This window comes from Callospermophilus lateralis, unplaced genomic scaffold (genome assembly GCF_048772815.1).
Source record: "Callospermophilus lateralis isolate mCalLat2 unplaced genomic scaffold, mCalLat2.hap1 Scaffold_167, whole genome shotgun sequence".
Taxonomy (NCBI): domain Eukaryota; kingdom Metazoa; phylum Chordata; class Mammalia; order Rodentia; family Sciuridae; genus Callospermophilus; species Callospermophilus lateralis.
Window position 1 is genome coordinate 330,485 of NW_027512751.1, and position 17,721 is coordinate 348,205.

At 37.1% G+C, this 17,721-nt stretch overlaps 2 pseudogenes; both read left to right on the plus strand.

Moving 5' to 3' along the window:
* The first annotated feature begins 5,265 nt into the window (after window positions 1–5,265).
* On the plus strand, window positions 5,266–9,350 carry LOC143387381 (transcription factor AP-2 gamma pseudogene; annotated as a pseudogene).
* A 138-nt stretch (window positions 9,351–9,488) lies between these two features.
* LOC143387382 (semaphorin-4C-like) overlaps window positions 9,489–17,721 on the plus strand; it is a 55,650-nt pseudogene continuing 47,417 nt past the window's right edge.

The window sequence follows — 17,721 nt, forward strand, 5'->3', positions numbered from 1 at the left end:
TTAGTAATCTCACTGACTTCTTTTGAGTTACTTTAAATACATGATTACATATGGCCCTTAGGATAAAAGAATTTTTTGGACTAAAACAAGTTATTAGAAGAAAAACACATTCTTAAATGAACATTTCACTTTTTAAATCCTGAAATGAGAGAAGCGGGTTCAAATTCTTTCTGTGATAGTCTGTAGTGACTACCAATGGCTTCTATAAGAACTGCCTGACATTATTCCAATAAATGAGAAAATCATGGAATTTGACTTAACTCCATCTCAGAAGTGAGTCTTGTCCAGGGTGGCTGGAGCAGCAAGACCATGTCTCCCTGACTGAGCTGGGTCTGGATTCGAGGTATGAGCACAGGTCTTATGTTTGAGAGACCAAGCAGGAGACAATGTCAATTTATTGCTGCATCTTTGCTGACCTACATGAACACAAGGAGACACCAATGGGAAATGTCCATTCCAAAACTCCCAACTACTTCAGGAAGAGCATGTACTGGAAGTCTTTGAGCATCTCACTCAGGGTTCCCACACATTCCATAGCAAAGACATGACCTTTTAAAAATGCCTGCTTCCTGGAGAATGGAGGGCCAATGACCTTCATGTTCTCAGGTAGTGAGGCCACACCAAGCCTCTGGGGAGCCCTTCCACCAGGTGGTCAATGCCTTCAGGAAATATTGATCATGCATATGAGACCATCAAAAGCAAAGACTTTTTAAAGTAAGCCAAGTTATAGGATTAGCTCTGTAACATTCTTGTAGTTAGCTGTCCAATGGTGCTCTCCACCTTCAAGATGAAAGCCACTTTCTGTCCTGTGACAGATGTTTTGATCCTAACCTCAATCCAAGTCAGTTTTTCTTACCACTGTATTTGGCTGCAGTTCTTCTGTGTAGTTAAGGTATGCATCATTTATTCAAAGCCTTGTAGTGTAGTTTTTGAATCTCTGACATCAACAGAGATATCTGAAGTCTTTTGGTCACAGAAGAAACAAAGATGAGTAAAACAAGTGGCCCCCAGACTTCTGTCATTCTTGGGGACAATGAGATAGAGAAAATTTAAAGTCTGAGGTCATTCTTGTTGCAAGGTTTAAAATTATATCTGTCATCTCAATTTGCTTAAAAGTATTTAAAGCTGGAAGTATTTGTAACAAAAGCCTATGAAATTACTCTGAATCGAGGATTCAGTAATTTGAAAGTATAGTTCTAATACTGAAACTTAGTGCCACAGAGTACATGGATTTTATGCAGTGAGAATATATTGTGCTTCGTGGAATTTTCCAAAAATAGAAATAACTACTGCTTATTTTTTGAAGAAAGGAAGGATTTTGAAAAGTTCATGCAATTACCAAACTAAGAAGTTCAATGCACACACTGGGTTATGCCCTCCTGTGCTACTGGGCTCTTAAAGAGGCACAGAACGATCCCAAGAAGTAAGAGGATGATGTGACAATTTCACATAAGCCTGCAACTTCCTGCCACTGCTGTCACCAGGGGGCCCAAATTCCCAACCCTAAGGCCAACTGGCTTACAGAGCCCAGCATGGGGCACATCTCAGTGTGTCATGGCTGCAATGCACTAGTTTGGATGGATCCCAAGCTTCCATGAGAGGAACTTCTAGAGGCCTCAAGGGCATCTGCATCATGGTCCTCCTTGATGACTGTCATTGGTTTGTGCTAAACCAGCAGAACCTGAGCTTCAGTCAGAGACTTCAAGTGTCTCATACAGTTTCTTCTCTGCATTTTCTTTTTACCCACATTAGTATAAATGCTATTTGCAAAAATGAGACTGGAGGGTGTTCCCCCCAGGGCTGCAAACACCCCAGCTACAGCATGTTGTTTCCCAGTCCCATGAGAGAGCTGGAGGTCTCTGTGAAGGCTTTGGGCACTTCACTACTTCTGTGGTGGGGAGGGACACATAGAGGGCAGCCCATGCCTATGAGCTGGGGAAAGACAGAGGACAGGCCACCTGCCCACTGCACAGGAGTATCCCTCAGATGTGTCACAAGGGTATTTCTTTACTCTTCAACCTGGGTGACTCTGGATTCTCTGGTGCCATCCCCAAGGCCAGATACTCTTGCTCCTGTGGGTATTGAGGATGGAACCAAGAGCCTTGCACATACAAGGTGAGTACTCTACCACTGAACCACAACCCCAGCCCAATGTTTTGTTCTTTAATTGAAACTCACCCCTGTTATTTTTGTGAAACTGTGACAGTAATCTTCAGATAGAAAATTCTGGTTTTATTTTTGGAGCTTCTTATGCATATGCTATTTTTGTATAAATTAGTGTGTACTTGTATTTGGAAACATGGTTAAATATGTTTTACTCAGAATAAGGGTAAATAGAAAGATGGTATGATAATCTCCATATTAAGAAGGGAAAATGATTCATTCACCAATTGGATTTAAAACATTCTGGTGTATGACATGATTGATTGCATTTAAGAATAAATACAGCATTCCATTTAAAATAGAGATGATTATTCTTCAATAATAAAATAAAGGATTGTGTCCAACTACGACTAAAAGACAAATATTAAAAAAGAACAAAACATTGGAATATAAACTTGTTCTTGTTAGGGTCTGTAAACAAGTCAGGATGGTGCCTGGCATTTTGCAGAGGGAGTGGTTTGTGAAGTAACGCCAGTGAGCCATTAAGTATGGAGATTTCTTATTGGTTGACTGTTGTATCTAGTTTATGTTAATTAAGATAAGCTGTGTGGAATATATATATATAACTTACATATCATAAAATTCACCTGGTATAAAAATATATATATATATATATATATATATATATATATATATATATATATATATATATATATATATATATATATATCCCTCCTGTCCTACAATAAATGGCTCTGCACTCCTGCTATATCAATGTACACAAGTTGTTTGTCACCCCCAGTTATTTTGCTGCAGCCTGACTGCGCCATGTTTTTAAATTATTTTGCAAATCAGTCCAAGACATAATAAAAAAATTTAAGGATACACGTAGCCAGACATGGTGGTGCACACCTGTAACCCTAGAGTCTCTGGAGGCTGAGGCAGGAGGATCTTGAGTTCAAAGCCAGCCTCAGTAAATTAGTGAGGCCCTCAGCAACTTAATGAGACCCTATCCATAAATAAATATTTCAAAAAGTGCTGTGAATGTGGCTTAGTGTTCAAGTACCTTAGGTTCAGTTGCCTGGAGAGAGAGAGAGAGAGAGAGAGAAATGTAAAAGGGACATATAATAAAATATGTAAACTGCCTAGCATCAGATCCATTTGTGTCACAGCCACTTGAATCTTCTGAATTAAGTTCTAATTGTTGGGTTTGCTATAACTTGTTTTATTCCCCTATTTTAGCAACAGTACATTCAACTTTATCTAATAATTATAATATGTGTGTGTGTGTTTTTTGTTAAGTTATAAGCATCACTGAAGGCACTCAAAGCTTTTAAAATACAATGTAATTTGAATTTTTAAAGTAGCCTTATTGGAGTATAACTTACATATCATAAAATTCACCTGGTATAAAAATTCAATGTAAAGTGTAAAATTCAATATTTTTGGTAAGTTTTCAGAGTTGTGCAAATAATACCATACTAGTTTTAGAAAATTTCCACATTTCCCCAAAGATTTTCCAAATCCATGTACTCTCAGTTCCCATACTGCAGATTTTATAATGTATTAAGTTTTGCTTTTTATTCAAGAATGTTAGGTGTGAGGTGGAGAAGAGATGTAAGGGATCTAAGCACAGAGGCTTGAATCTCTCTCTTTCATTTCCTCCCTACTTTTATGTATCAAGTTTATATTTATTTAACACTCAGTTTGTACCATATTTCCAACTGCCCTCTGCCAGTTCAATGTCACTCATGAACAGGGCTGTCATCTATAGTGTGCTAATGGAGTTAAGTAGTTTAGTGGTTAAAACACCTAAGATTTATTTTAGTCTATAGGACACATTTCTAAAATGTTTTTATGTATAATTTAAAATTTAAACACATGGAAGAGAAAAACATTTAACAAACACAAGTAATATCACCTTATTTTACATGGTGCCCAACTAATTAATACGTACTTTAGTGTCCTTGATTTAATTAATTTACTATTTTTTTATGTCTACCTTACAAGAAGAAATTTTAGACAAAGCAATAGTTTGTTAACAGCAAAACTAGGATTCAAAACTAAGTATATAAAGTCACATATGGGAGAATACTGATAACTAACAGTGAAGGTAGTGAAGGTGTAGGTTGTAGAGATAGAGAACAGAGACAAATACACAGGTGCACAGAGATTCCATATGATCACAGAGATCACATGCTAGAATCATATAAAGAAGCTTCCAGTTCTTCCTCACACTCAGGAATAACTTCTCAGCTCTTTGGTATCCTAACATATTTCCCTGAAGGATATTTGATATATATTGTCTTAAGTTTGCTCAACTATAGGCATAATGGTATCATCCTTGAAAATAGTCTTGCAAGTGAAGCATGGAGGCTCATAGAGATATTTAACTGGGTCTAATTGTGATAGTAAATATGATAGTATATGTGACTCCATTCTGTAAAACAAACATTCCAAGTACATGAGTAATGACTGGGGCAAGATGTTCTTTTCCTTTTGCTACAGAAACATTTAAGAACATGGACCTAATGGGGGTATTGTTTCTGTAACTAGGGTAATGGGGCCCTGTTTCTGTAACTGGGGTGATTGGGTTAACTGTGATTGGTTAGGCTTCCCTCTACCTGACTGCATTCTCCCACTCTGTAACCTGGCTTGTTTGCATTGACTAGACCCCCATATGTCTCTTTTGCAGTTTTCAGGCTTATAAGGAGTGCCCTTGCAATTGTTCAGAACTGATCAGTAGAACATCTTTATGTTCTGGTCAGTCACCACCGGTGTGCTTCAATAAAGGTTTGATTCAATTATATGTGAGTGGTCTAGAAGTCAGTTTATGAAACCCGGGACAAAGCTTTAACCATAACACTGGCATGTATAAGAAACTTAGTAACTTATGCCTTGTGGGGGTATCAGGCAGAAAGCAGCTGTTTACTTGAACAAACAGGTATGGTCACTCTACCTCAGCACATAAACTCAAAATGGAGAAGCTCACAGCAAACTACTGCTTTGCAGAATGGAGTAAGAAAGGTTTAGGCACAGACTGAGACAGGTGTTCTATACACCATGGAGTCATTAGGGCAGGCACAGACTGACAGCTGCTGTTCTACACTCCATGGAGTAACTCAGAGCAGTCACAGCATGAGAACTACTGTTGTGTACACCATGGAGTCACTCAGGGTAGGCACAGCCTAAGAACTGCTGTTGTGTGCACGATAGAGTCACTCAGGGCAGGTGCAGCCTGAGGACTACTGTTCTACACACCATGGAGTCACGAGAAAAGGCACAGCCTGAGAACTACTTTTTTACACATCATGGAGTCACTCAGTGCAGGCACAGCCTGAGAACTAATATTTTGTACACCATGGAGTCACCCAGGGCATGCACAGCCTGAGAACTGCTGTTGTGTACACCATGGAGGCACCCAGGGCAGGTACAGCCTGAGCACTGCTTTTCTACACACTATGGAGTCACTAGGGCAGGCACAGTCTGAAAATTCACAATTGATTATTACCCAAATTAAGAAGTGAATTACAACTCTGAATAGGGAACACTTGGAATTTAGTCTTTGAGTGACTCCTTTAAGCACATGTTGGTGGCGCTAATGGGGAGAATCACAGCCTCTGGAACAGGAGTCCACTATATTTTTCCTTTGCTAGAAAAGCAAAAACTTATTTTTCCTTTTTCTCAAAACCATGTTCTCATCATTGGATTGGAATCAGGGATCAGGACTGAGCTTTCAATAATAAAATGCAACTAGGCAACTGAACTCCAAAAAGGGGGGATATGGCTGTTTATTTTCAGAAGTATCTTTGCTTTGTTAGTATAAAAAAGGATATTTTAACCTTATCACTAAAAGCTACCCCACTGAATTAATGTTTTAGTGCACTTTACTACCTAAGAATATACCTACTCTAGTTCTTCCTTGGAAACTACATCAAGTGCCTGAACTAGAATGAAAGTTCCCTTTAATTCTGGTGAAGTGCTTAGATATGCCCAAGAAATTATTGCTACATTAATATATATATAGTTGTAGATAATTTTATTTTATTTATTTTTTCTATGTGATGCTGAGGATCAAACCCAGTGCCTTAAAATTAATGTTTTCCAATGCATATATTTGTTTTACTACTCATTTGGGTGTGAACAATCTATTAATCATACATAATTTTTGAGAAACCTATAGGATCACTTAATAAAAACCCAAACAAACTCATTATGCAATACTAAACCTAACATTACCACCAGAATTGGAGCTATTTCCAATCCATGCCTGTATATTAATATGAGATTACATGTACACTTAAAACATAATTCATTTTTTAAATTTGTAAGAAATATATTATGTATAAGTCCTGAGTTATATTCATGAATCAACTGGAAAAAAATTAGTAAACATATATATTTCCCTATCAAAACACCATAGTTATCAAAGTTTTTAAGAGGTGTAGTGAAAAAAAATGCATGTTATCTGATATTCATATTCATTTCATAACAGTAATATGACTGACAGATAATTCAATATGAATCCTCAACTTATGTTAATACCAAAATTGAATTTGTAGGACATTTCAGTATACCTATGAACTCCTATGTGTTTCTTGAGTAAAACATTGAATATTCAATGCCAATGGTGACTGTAGATTTTGTGTCTTCTTCATCTTCTATATTCTGCCATTCTCCATTTAAAAATACTAATAATCATATAACATATGAGATACATTTCTATATCTCAGAACTTATGTATTTTTATCAAATTTCATACATATTTTCCAATGTATCTGCTTATGGATTCTCATGGGGGCTGACATTATCATTCACTACATCACTCAAAACCTACTGTGAATGATAATTCATTATTAAGCCTAAACTCTTTGTTCTCCCCAATAAACCTACATACTGTGCACATTTAAGTGGATGTTGACTAAGACATTACATTATTAATGGTACACTTACTGTGTCATCATTTATTGACTTATAGGATACATCATTGCATCACAGAATTTATATATATATATACACACACACTCTCACACACACATACTATGTATCCAAATTCCCCACCTAATGTCCTTCTGTGATTCAGATCATACATGATGTTATGTTTTGGTCTAATTTTTTCACTGATACATTCTTATGTATATTCATGTTTCCCAATACTGATATTTTTCCTCTAGAATGACTCCTCACCCAACTCAAAATTTCATGTTAACTCTAAGTTTATTCTATTAACTCAATTGAATTTCACAGTATATATAGAGTTGATGTTGCACGATCTCTTGGCAAAACCCAAACAACCTTATTGTACAATACTAAACCTAATATTACCTCAAGACTTAGACCTATTTTGAATCCATGCCTCTACATGAATATCAGATTCCATGTGTATTTAAAACATAACTTAAATTTTCCTGTTTAAATTTGCATGAAATATATTATGTATTCGTCCTGGGATACATTCAGAAAATCCTTACAATATGTCCCCATTGAGTCATGTGCTAGTACCAGTTTTCAGCAGCTAGCAAGAGGCAACCTTTAACTTTTCATGAGTTTTACAAATCAGTGTTAAAATATAGTCATTGGGCTGGGGATGTGGCTCAAGCATTAGCCCGCTCGCCCGGCATGCATGCGGCCGGGTTCGATCCTCAGCACCACATACAAACAAAGATGTTGTGTCCACCAAAAAATAAAATAAATAAATAAATATTAAAAGAATGCACTGCCTGATACCCTTCATCTTTAAAAAAAATAAAAATAAAAAAATAGAATATAGTTATTATTTGAAATTAAATTATGACTCCAACATTTGTGGCTGATGAGCAAGCACGTTTGGCACAGTGTTTGCTGCAAGCTGACCTACCTCTGGAGCACAGGCTTGGACTTATCTGGCTTGGGATCAGATGTCCTGACTTGGTGCTTCTGAATGCCCTGGAAACCTAGTGCCCAGACCTTCCAGCAGAGTTTTGAGGACTCAGCCCCACCCCCACCAGCGCATCTCCCACCTAACTGCAGGACAACATCTTTACAGCTCCATCAGGCTGTGGTCCCACACTGGAGTCCTGAATACCAGCAGCCACCCTACTTTCCACCGCCCTAGCAGCAGTTGGCTTACACTCAGTCCGTGGATCCCTACTCACATTTGAGTAAAGCCTATGCTGTAGCCATTAGCCCCCTGCACCAGCCTGTGGCCGCCAACAGTCAGCAATGGTCCTGGCCTGGCCGCCAGAGTCAGGAGGGGGCCGCCCTGCCTTTACAACTAGGGCGCCTGGCCGGCCTGCTTCCTCAACTCTCTGGGATAGAGGAAGTGCTGTGGGCGTCCTCGGGGATGCCTACAGCCGCTCAGATCTGCTGTTGCCCCACATGCACACCCTGAATGCTACAGGCCTGGCAAAGAACCTGAGGCTCCACAACATGGCTCACCAGATAGAAGAGGTGAAGAATGTCAACCCAAACCTGCCTGGGCATGATCAGACGGTAATCTGCAAAGGTCCCATTTTCCATGGCTTAAAACCCCCTGAGTCTCCCCTGTCAGAAGGAGCTGGTGATAGCCCTGATGAATCCTATGAAGTCTTCTGCTTGGTTCTGGGAAGATTGTCTCTCTTCAGCTCCACATCCAAATGTAAGTGACTGTGGCTGAAGTGCAGAGGTGATTGTCATTTTCTGAATGCTTAAAGGCCTCTCTGCTGGGAGGTGTTTTCAAAAAACAAAGCCCAAAACTGGCTGATAGTTGTGGGAAAACTTGGACAAGACTGGCCTGAAACTTCCAGCTGGGAGACAGAAAGCTGCTCTTGTGATCCTCCTGACATTCTTGGTGGAAGGAAAAGCTGTTCACTTGGCTTGGGGCTTTGCATAGGGCTGTGAAGTGGATTTTTCTAGTAAGCCAGTGGCCTAATATTTAACCAGGCCTTACCTAGGAGAGTAAACCAAGATGGCAACAAGAAAGAATAACACTGTGGGAGGCTCAGCAAGTTTGTAAAGAATTCACGGACCTTCTCAATCAAGACCAAACACACAATGGCAACAAAAGGCACTCCCTGGTCTTAGAAACCTACAAACAGAACTGCTTGTCTTATTTTAGCCTGATTACCCACGGGTTTGGCAGCCATGTCATCTGTACTCCTGTGTCTGGGGTGCAGAACTACATCAAAGAAGCCCTGATTCTCATAGACAAATCCTATATTAACCCCAGAGACCAGAGTCCAGCAGATTCTAATAAGACTCTGGAGAAATTTGAGAAGCAGAGGGAGTAAAACAGAGGTGAGCACAGGGCCAGAGGGGAAAGGACAGAGGAATCCATCTCCACTGGGACAGACTGGAGGCACCCTTGCTGGGGGAGGAGATTCCAACCCCTCTTATCCAACTATCCAAAGTCCTCTGTCACTTGAGGCATGCAGGATCTTGACCTGCCCTCTGGGATCCCTGCGGATTCTCTAGCACTGCAGTGTCTGTCCTTGAACACATTATCCCAAGGTGACAAGTATTGGTTTTTGTTTTGTTTTTAATTGTTCAGCCTTTATTTTTTGGAACCCCATCCCTCCTTCCTCTGAAAGTGGTGCTACAGAGTTTTAGAACCTTCTCATAAGTTCCCCAGGGCTGACAAGAAATCATAAGCCTAGCTGTTGAAAGTTTAGATTAATGATATTCAGATTATCTACCTACCTCGGTGATGGTGCACTCCAGGAGGAGGCAAAGGTACCATGTGCTCTGCTGCCAGTGAGCAGGTGCTACATTGGGGCAAACCCGGTGCACAGAGGGGCCTTCTTGTTGTAGGAAACTTGTAGGAACAATTTCTACTGACATTTCATTTTTATTTTGTCTGTTTTTTTTAACTTTGAAAGTTAACTCTTTAAATGGGTGACTCTTTGGAGTGACACATTCCTGTAAGGAACTGAAAGTTTTATTTGCATATTTATTTCAGATCTTGATTTTTCAAGTAAACTTGAAACGGGTGAGAACTAAGCATTTGCTGCTGCCTGTCACCCCTCAAACCCCTGTGGAGGCTCTGTAGTTTGAGAAACAGTGTGTTGAGTGTACAGACTTATTTATGCATAGTTTAATGGCATCTGTAAATACTGGTGCACTACTTACAAGTTTTTGAGAAATAGGATTCGATTTTAATATTAACTTTTAATTAATAAAAGTTAATATTATTATTTTAATGGTGGTGGGGTAATTTATAACATGTCTTTAAATTTTATTAATCTGTACACAGGGTATGAAGAAGCAAGAGGATACACAGTTTTGTTCTTGGTTTGGAAGATTCTGTTTAATCAGGGATCTCTGTTCAGAAAGCAATAACTTCATATCTCGTTCTTGTGAGGCTCATTCACTGTAAGGTGAATGTGTGTTATACTTGATATGGATAAAATGGAGGTTTAGAATTGAACTCCCTGCATGTAAATATTCCTCAAAGCAAAGTGTGCATATGATACCTGTATAATAAAAGTATTCTTGATAGAATCTGTGCAAAAATAAAAAAGTAAAATTAAATTATGTAAATGTGAAACTAATCAAATCATATTAAAAATACAGGTAACCAATTATCAAAACTCACCACTTTTGCTTTTTTATGGTGTCTTGCTATGCTCCCTGCACTTCAGGCTGTTTATGTGTCTTCTGTGTGTGTGGGATAGAAGTGTTCCATGGTGTGTGATTGTGTGCCTTCCAGTCACATCACACTGACTTGGCCATGATGGGAATAGTTACAATAAAATAATTACAAAGACTGGAAACTAGGGCTTTTATTTTCCTTATTAGTCTATTGTCAGGCGAAGACTAATAGGCTTATGACCAAGATGGTTCAAATTCTAACCTCTTAACTAAAAAAGAAATGAGAGAAGGAAGGAAGAGGAGAAAGGAGAGCTTCTCCCAGTGTGCTAACCTTCATATGTTGCTTTTCTCTGCAGACATCTATGATGATCTGCTGGCCTCTGCCTTGCCTTGGGTGTTCTTCAGCAGCTCTTCAGAGATGTCCAGTAGCCATGGCCTTGGCTTTGCAAGTCTAAATCAGCGAATGGTGAGTCAGCTGTTGTCTCTGCTCCTTCCTCAGAGAGAGCTTACATCTTTATTTCTGTTCCTATAGCTCAAAAATTAATTATTTGAGTTTTAATGAAATTGAAGAAATTGGAAATTTCATGTTTTTATTTATTTTAAATTTATTTTTATTTTATTTGGATAAATTTCTTCCTTATTGGTTGCTAGTAAATACTCATAAAGTAAATTTAGTCAGAATGGAATTATTGGAGCTATTCATTATTTCCAGTTCTACCAAATCTTTTTAGTTTGAGAATAGACTATGAAAAGGTTACTATTCCAGTGAGCTGATCATGAAAAACTAAAATATATAAATAAGTAAAAGAGCAAATGTCAGAGCCAATGGGATTAGTCAGCAGGCCACCACACAGTATCTCTGTGATGAAAAGAGTCCATGGCTGCCTGATGGGCAATGAGCACCATCCTGGGACATCATATGAGAGGAAGCCAGGGGAAGGTTGTTCTGATAGTAGGGATTTCCTTCTCAGGTAGTATGAAGGAAGCTGTGAACTTGCTTTTTGGAGATGTATCATTCCATCTTAGGACTCCAGTATCATTGAGTAAATTACTTTTTTCCGTTGCACAAATAGTAGTTCAGAGGATTAAATAAGTTAATACAATTAAAGATAAATCTTTCTACAAAATTCTAAAGAGGTAGACTGATTTTTCTGTGAAAGGTGAGTTAATTCATTCAGGAAGTACAACTTAATATAAGCTCTACCCCTTCTAAGTACATCATTGTAAGTATTGGTGATGTAGCCTGGAGTTGAGTATTTTCTCCCTTTATGTAATATTCCAAAGATCTGGGTGAAAGTACAGCCTTGAGTTTCTTTATCCCTTTAAAATCAAGCATGATGCTTAGTTATCAGATACATTGATAGGAAACAGTCGATACAAGAGGAAAACCCAGAACGTGATATTTAAATATAAAATATCTAAATTGCCCATGATTGTCCTCTCTCATTTTTTAAATGTGCAGGAGCATTCTGTGGCCTGAGAGTTAGACTTCAAATCTCATTCAATATATTGTAAAATATACTGTCATTGAAACCAGAGTTCATCTATTATTTACATTATCAAATTAACATTTTTTGGTCTGGTGATTAATCCAATACCATATTAACACCTAAATTTTTCAGTGGTTGCAAAGATTATAATAACTAAATAAACACTCAATTTTTTATTTTGTTTTTAAAAATTTTTAAATTTATTTTTAAAATAATGATAGCAGAAAACATTACAATTTTTTTGCACATATACAGCACAGTTTTTCATCTCAAGTTGTATATAAAATATGTTCACCCTAATTTGTGTCTTCATACATGTACTTTGGATAATGATTTCCATCACATTCCACCATCCTTGATAACCTCCTGCCTCTTCCCTTCTCCTCCTACCCCACTGTCCTATCTAGAGTTCATCTATTCCTCCCATGCTCCCCCTCCCTACCCAACTATGAATCAGCCTCCTTATATTAGAGAAAATATTTGGCATTTGTTTGGGGGGATTAGCTAACTTCACTTAGCATTATCTTCTCCAATACCATCCATTCACCTGCAAATGCTATGATTTTATTCTCTTATTGCTGAGTAATATTCCATTGTGTATATATGCCACATTTTTTGTCCATTCATTTACTGAAGGGTCAATTCAATTAATTTAAAAAAGCCCAATGGTCTTGCATGTTGTGTTTCTGATCTGCAGAGACAAAAACCTGTTATGATTCAGGTTTCCCTGCAGTAGGTACTTTGGAGGTCATAAACATATAGACGAAAAAGTCTTCTAGTTTCAAATCTACTTATTTCCATTACTAATAATTCTAAAAAGTTAACATCTCAGAATATGATAAGTAGCCATTACAAAATGGTAGTACTAAATTCACCATGTATATTTAGATTACTTTCACTGCATATTTAAGTTAATTTTTCCTAAGAGAGTAGCATTCAGCTGATTAGGTTTAGTGTTTATAGTTGCAACTCTAATTGCATGTAATGTGTGTTTCAATGAATATTCCTTGATATTGCTACCAAACTTCATGCTCATTCCTGAAGTGTGATTTACAAAGCTTAATGTATCAATACTTCTTCTGAAAGATTATTTATGTGTTTTCTGTTTTATGTGTATGATTTTTCTTTTATACTAATGCATTTTATTTATTTCTGTATTTGTGTTGTTTTCTATTGATTTTTGAAAAGTAATAAAGTATTTTTTAGGAACACTTTTATGACAAATAAAGGAAAGGGGTCTTATGAACTGTGCTGGGAAGGCTGAGTATCAATGTCTGGACAGGTTCAGGTGTTTACAGTGACCAAAGACAGAGAGGAAGTTCCCAAGGGGCTGAGCATCAAAGCAAGTGATCTTGTGGCCATATTTGAGTCAGTGATTTTTTTGAGTTTCTTACTGGAAGAGAAAAAGTATTGTAGCGATAGTAATGGATTTGTATTATCATTCAACATAGAATTAAATGTTCTTAAAGTTCATTTATTTTTTTTATTTATACATGACAGTAGAATATATTTTAACATATAAAAGCAGAGTACAATTTCCCATTCTTTTGGTTGTACATGATGTGGAATTACATTGGTCGTGTATTCATCTTTGAACATAGGAAAGTAATGTCAGATTCATTCTAGAATCTTCCCTATTCCCATTCCCCCTCCCTTCCCTTCATTCCCCTTTATCTAATCCAAAGTACTTCTATTCTCCCCCTACCCTAATGTGAGTTAGCATCCACATATCAGAGAGAACATTTGCCCTTTGTTTTTTTTTTGGGGGGGGGACTGGCTTATTTCACTTAGCATGATAGTCTCTAGTTTCATCCATATATTGGCTAATGCCATAATTTCATTTCTCTTTATGGCTTAGTAATATTCCATTGTGTATATATAATACATTTTAAGAGTTTATTTTTAAAAGCTCTGCTTGTGGTGATTCTTCTGGAATTCCCATTTAAAGCCTGAGGGTAGGTTCCAGGTATACATTTAATAGAGTGGCCCTGACATGATATGCCTTACATTTTTATTTAAAGAAACATAAACTGTTTAAAAGTTAACATCTCACAATGCCTCCCCTAAAGTTTTTTAAATTGATAGATTTTTAAAATGCCTTCATTTTGTTTATTTATATTTATGTGGTGCTGAGGACTGAACACAGTGCCTCACACAGGTGAGGCAAGCGCTCTACCACTGAGCCACAACCCCAGCCCCAAAATTGATAGATTTTAAGAAGTACAACTTATTCCCAATTAAGAAAATTCATGTCATTAGATACAGGTAAAATTCCTTTATTTAAAGAGACACTTTTTATTGTTGTTTACTTTCAGGACAAGTTTAACTGTAATTAAATATCCGTTCAATTTTAATGCCTTGAACATGACTATCTTTTTGCGCCAAAATATTTTCCTCTTTAATTAGGGGTTATAAGTTTACTTATTTGGATTCCCCATTAAAGAAGTACTCTCAATTATAGCTTTTGACCAGAAATGCATATCTAAGGCATTGTTACTGAGATGTATTTGGACTGACATGGTCCAACAAGAATCATATTCTTGCAATTTTTAAAATTATCTATTATTTTTTATTAGTTGCTCATGACAATGCAATGATCTTGACATATCATACATTTTAATCAAATGGGGTATAATTTTTCATTTTTTCCAAGTGTACAGGTTGCAGAATCACATGAGTTATACGGCCAGGTATATACATACAGCAACACTAGTGACTATTTTATTCTTCTGCCTTTCCTATCCCCCCTTCCCTTCCTCTCTCCTCCCATCACCTCTCTCTACACAATCAAATGTGATACATTTCTCTTCCCCCCTCACATCATCATACATGTATTTTGTATAATGATGAGGGTCTTCTTCCACCTTTCGTGCAATTGATACAGGTGAAATTTCTAACAAAATTGGATTTGACTGTTTACTTTGTTGCCATCAAAATTAAATTTGTATTTTCTAAAATTAAGAGTTACTATGTTTCATATAAAAGCAGATTGCTGAATATGCATTCTAAATAAAAACATGCTATAATATTAATTTTCACTTTTTCTTTTCAAAATCGTTCTTAAGAAACTTTTTACTCCACATTTATCCAGTTAAATGTTAAAAAGTAAAAAATAAAAATAAAACAACACAAAAAACTATCTCTATATAAGCTTTCACTCCACATTTTGCTTGTTCATGGACTCTAGGGACCATAGATAAAGCTGACTTATAGCATTCAGATGCTGGTGCCTTCCAGCCTCATTGGCACCTTCTCATTCTGTCAGTCATGGGGGCTGTAGGTGCAGACCTAGATATCAGAGCCATGATCTTGGCAGAGGTGGTTGAAATTGACTAGAAAATCATACCAGTGTTTTTTTTTTCTTTTCTAATTCCCCAAGTGCTTGCATAAATGCTCTTTTCTAGGAAAGGACTGCTTTGTTCATAACTTAGATGCTGAAATTGTGAGCTCTAAAGCTGAAAGTGGCCACGTGCATTTGTGATCCCATTGGAGACAGTGGAAATTGTAAATTTCTTTGATTGCAACTGAATCAAAAGTGGCATTGAGAATGCAGTATCAATTTTTGTTTTTGCAAAACAAAAGTAGATAGAGACATATGGAACTGATTTGATTGTTCCTCTTTTCCTTGTAATTCTCAGCCTTACCAATGCCATTGAATATGTGTCCACAGAACATGGACTGCACTCATCTGCCTTCATTTCCCTTTATCTAATCCAAAGTACTTCTATTCTCCCCTTACCCCATTGTGAGTTAGCATAAGCTAATCTGTGTTATGCATTCTGTAGAAACTGTACTTTGAATTTTGTATTTTAACATTTTTACCTCATATGTTTGTGGATCCAGGAAAATATTTGCCTAATACTTCCAATACTAGTCATTGCCAAGCATTTTATAAACTCTTGTTAACACTAAGATACTTATTTCTCACTTCCATACAGTTAGTAGTATATACATTTATGTTATGGGCATCAGGAAGATAAATAAGAAAATAAAAATGATTAGATAAGGGAAAATATTTAAATTTGTCCGTAAGATACTAAATAGCTTTTTACAACATGAATATTTACAATTTCAATTCTGAAATTTCCCAAATAGTGTATGATATAAAATTTATTGGCTTTTAATTCAAGAAATGTTTTTTAAAAACTTAAAAGAGTAAATGATAATTTAAAATATCTGAAAGTATGTCAATCTCTGATACAAATCAGAATATTACTAAATATTCAATGTGAATCTTACCCTCATATTTTTTTCATAGAACCTAGGTTTGTTTTCTGTTTTGTTATGTTTTGTTTTTTTTTAATTTTCATCATTATGCACAGGCAGATGCCTAATGGAATTGGCCTATGTTCCATCAAGTAGGTCAATTCAAATCACAGCAAAGGGACTTGCAAACTAGATTTCTATAAGATGAATGAAATACAGGGATGATTTTGCCTTTGCACATCAGATATTTAATTCTATTTACTTTTTTAAAAATTTTAGACCTATGAGGGCAAAGAAATTTTTTATTTTTAAGCTAACATTATGTTTTGTCCTGAGATAAAAAGGGTTTTTTTTGTTTGTTTTTTTTTTAACCCTGCAAGATGCACTATGGGTATGAAGTGCTGTGGACAGGCCAAAGGTAAAAATGTGTGTTTTCATTATGTTCATGTGCTAGCACAGAGCCCTTTCTTGGCAGTTACATAGCTTTATTTAGTCAGCTTTTACAAACTGCAAAATGGTAGCATGGGGAAGCACCTTGAACCAACAAGGTTTGTACAGAATCTTCCCTGGAGTAATTATATGGAAGGTAAACATTCATCTGCTCTTATTCTTTTCTGCTCCTCCTCTAGTTTAAGAGCCTCCATATTCTCCATAGAGCTTAAGTTACCAGATGAGATAAACAGAATAAACCGGCCAGGTTTGTGTAGTCAGCAGCCTTCGGAGAGGCAGTGTTAGGTGTGACTTTGTCTTCAACTATGTCAAATTATAGAAGTACCCTCAGAATCTGGACTCTGCTGGACTCAGTTGCCTGTTTTGGATGGTTGAACACTTTCCAGGAATGCTTTGATTTATTAGTGCTGTTCCTTCCTTGCAAAATGGTATTTGGATGCACAGGACAGTCTCCTGCCCTTGTGGAACTGTATAATAGGAGGAGACATCATGGTATACATCAACTCCTCATGCTGGTCCTTGGCTCTTGCTTGTGCTGAGGAAGTTTGCCTGGCCTTAACCCTGAAGACTAATTAATTACATCTTCTCCTGAAGCCTGTGGTGGACTTTCTAAGTGTTCCCAGGAAGCAGTCATCATCCTGTGCTGAATGTGTCCCATGTCATTTGGCTTTTTGCTGATGGTGTGGCCTCCCTGAAGTCTGTGAGTTTCATTTATGGCCTGAGCAGAAAGTCAGGGCCTGGATTATGTTTACTTTGCCACTGTCATGTTGACCTTCTGTTTAGATTCTGTTAGACTCAGCTTACTTCTTTGCCTCCTTTTGATGACCTTTTGATGGAAATTCTGAGTCACTCTGAGCCAGTGGAAAAAAGTACTGATTGATTTGTCCTGGCAGTTTAGGCTCAGAACTGACCTATCAGCTCAGCT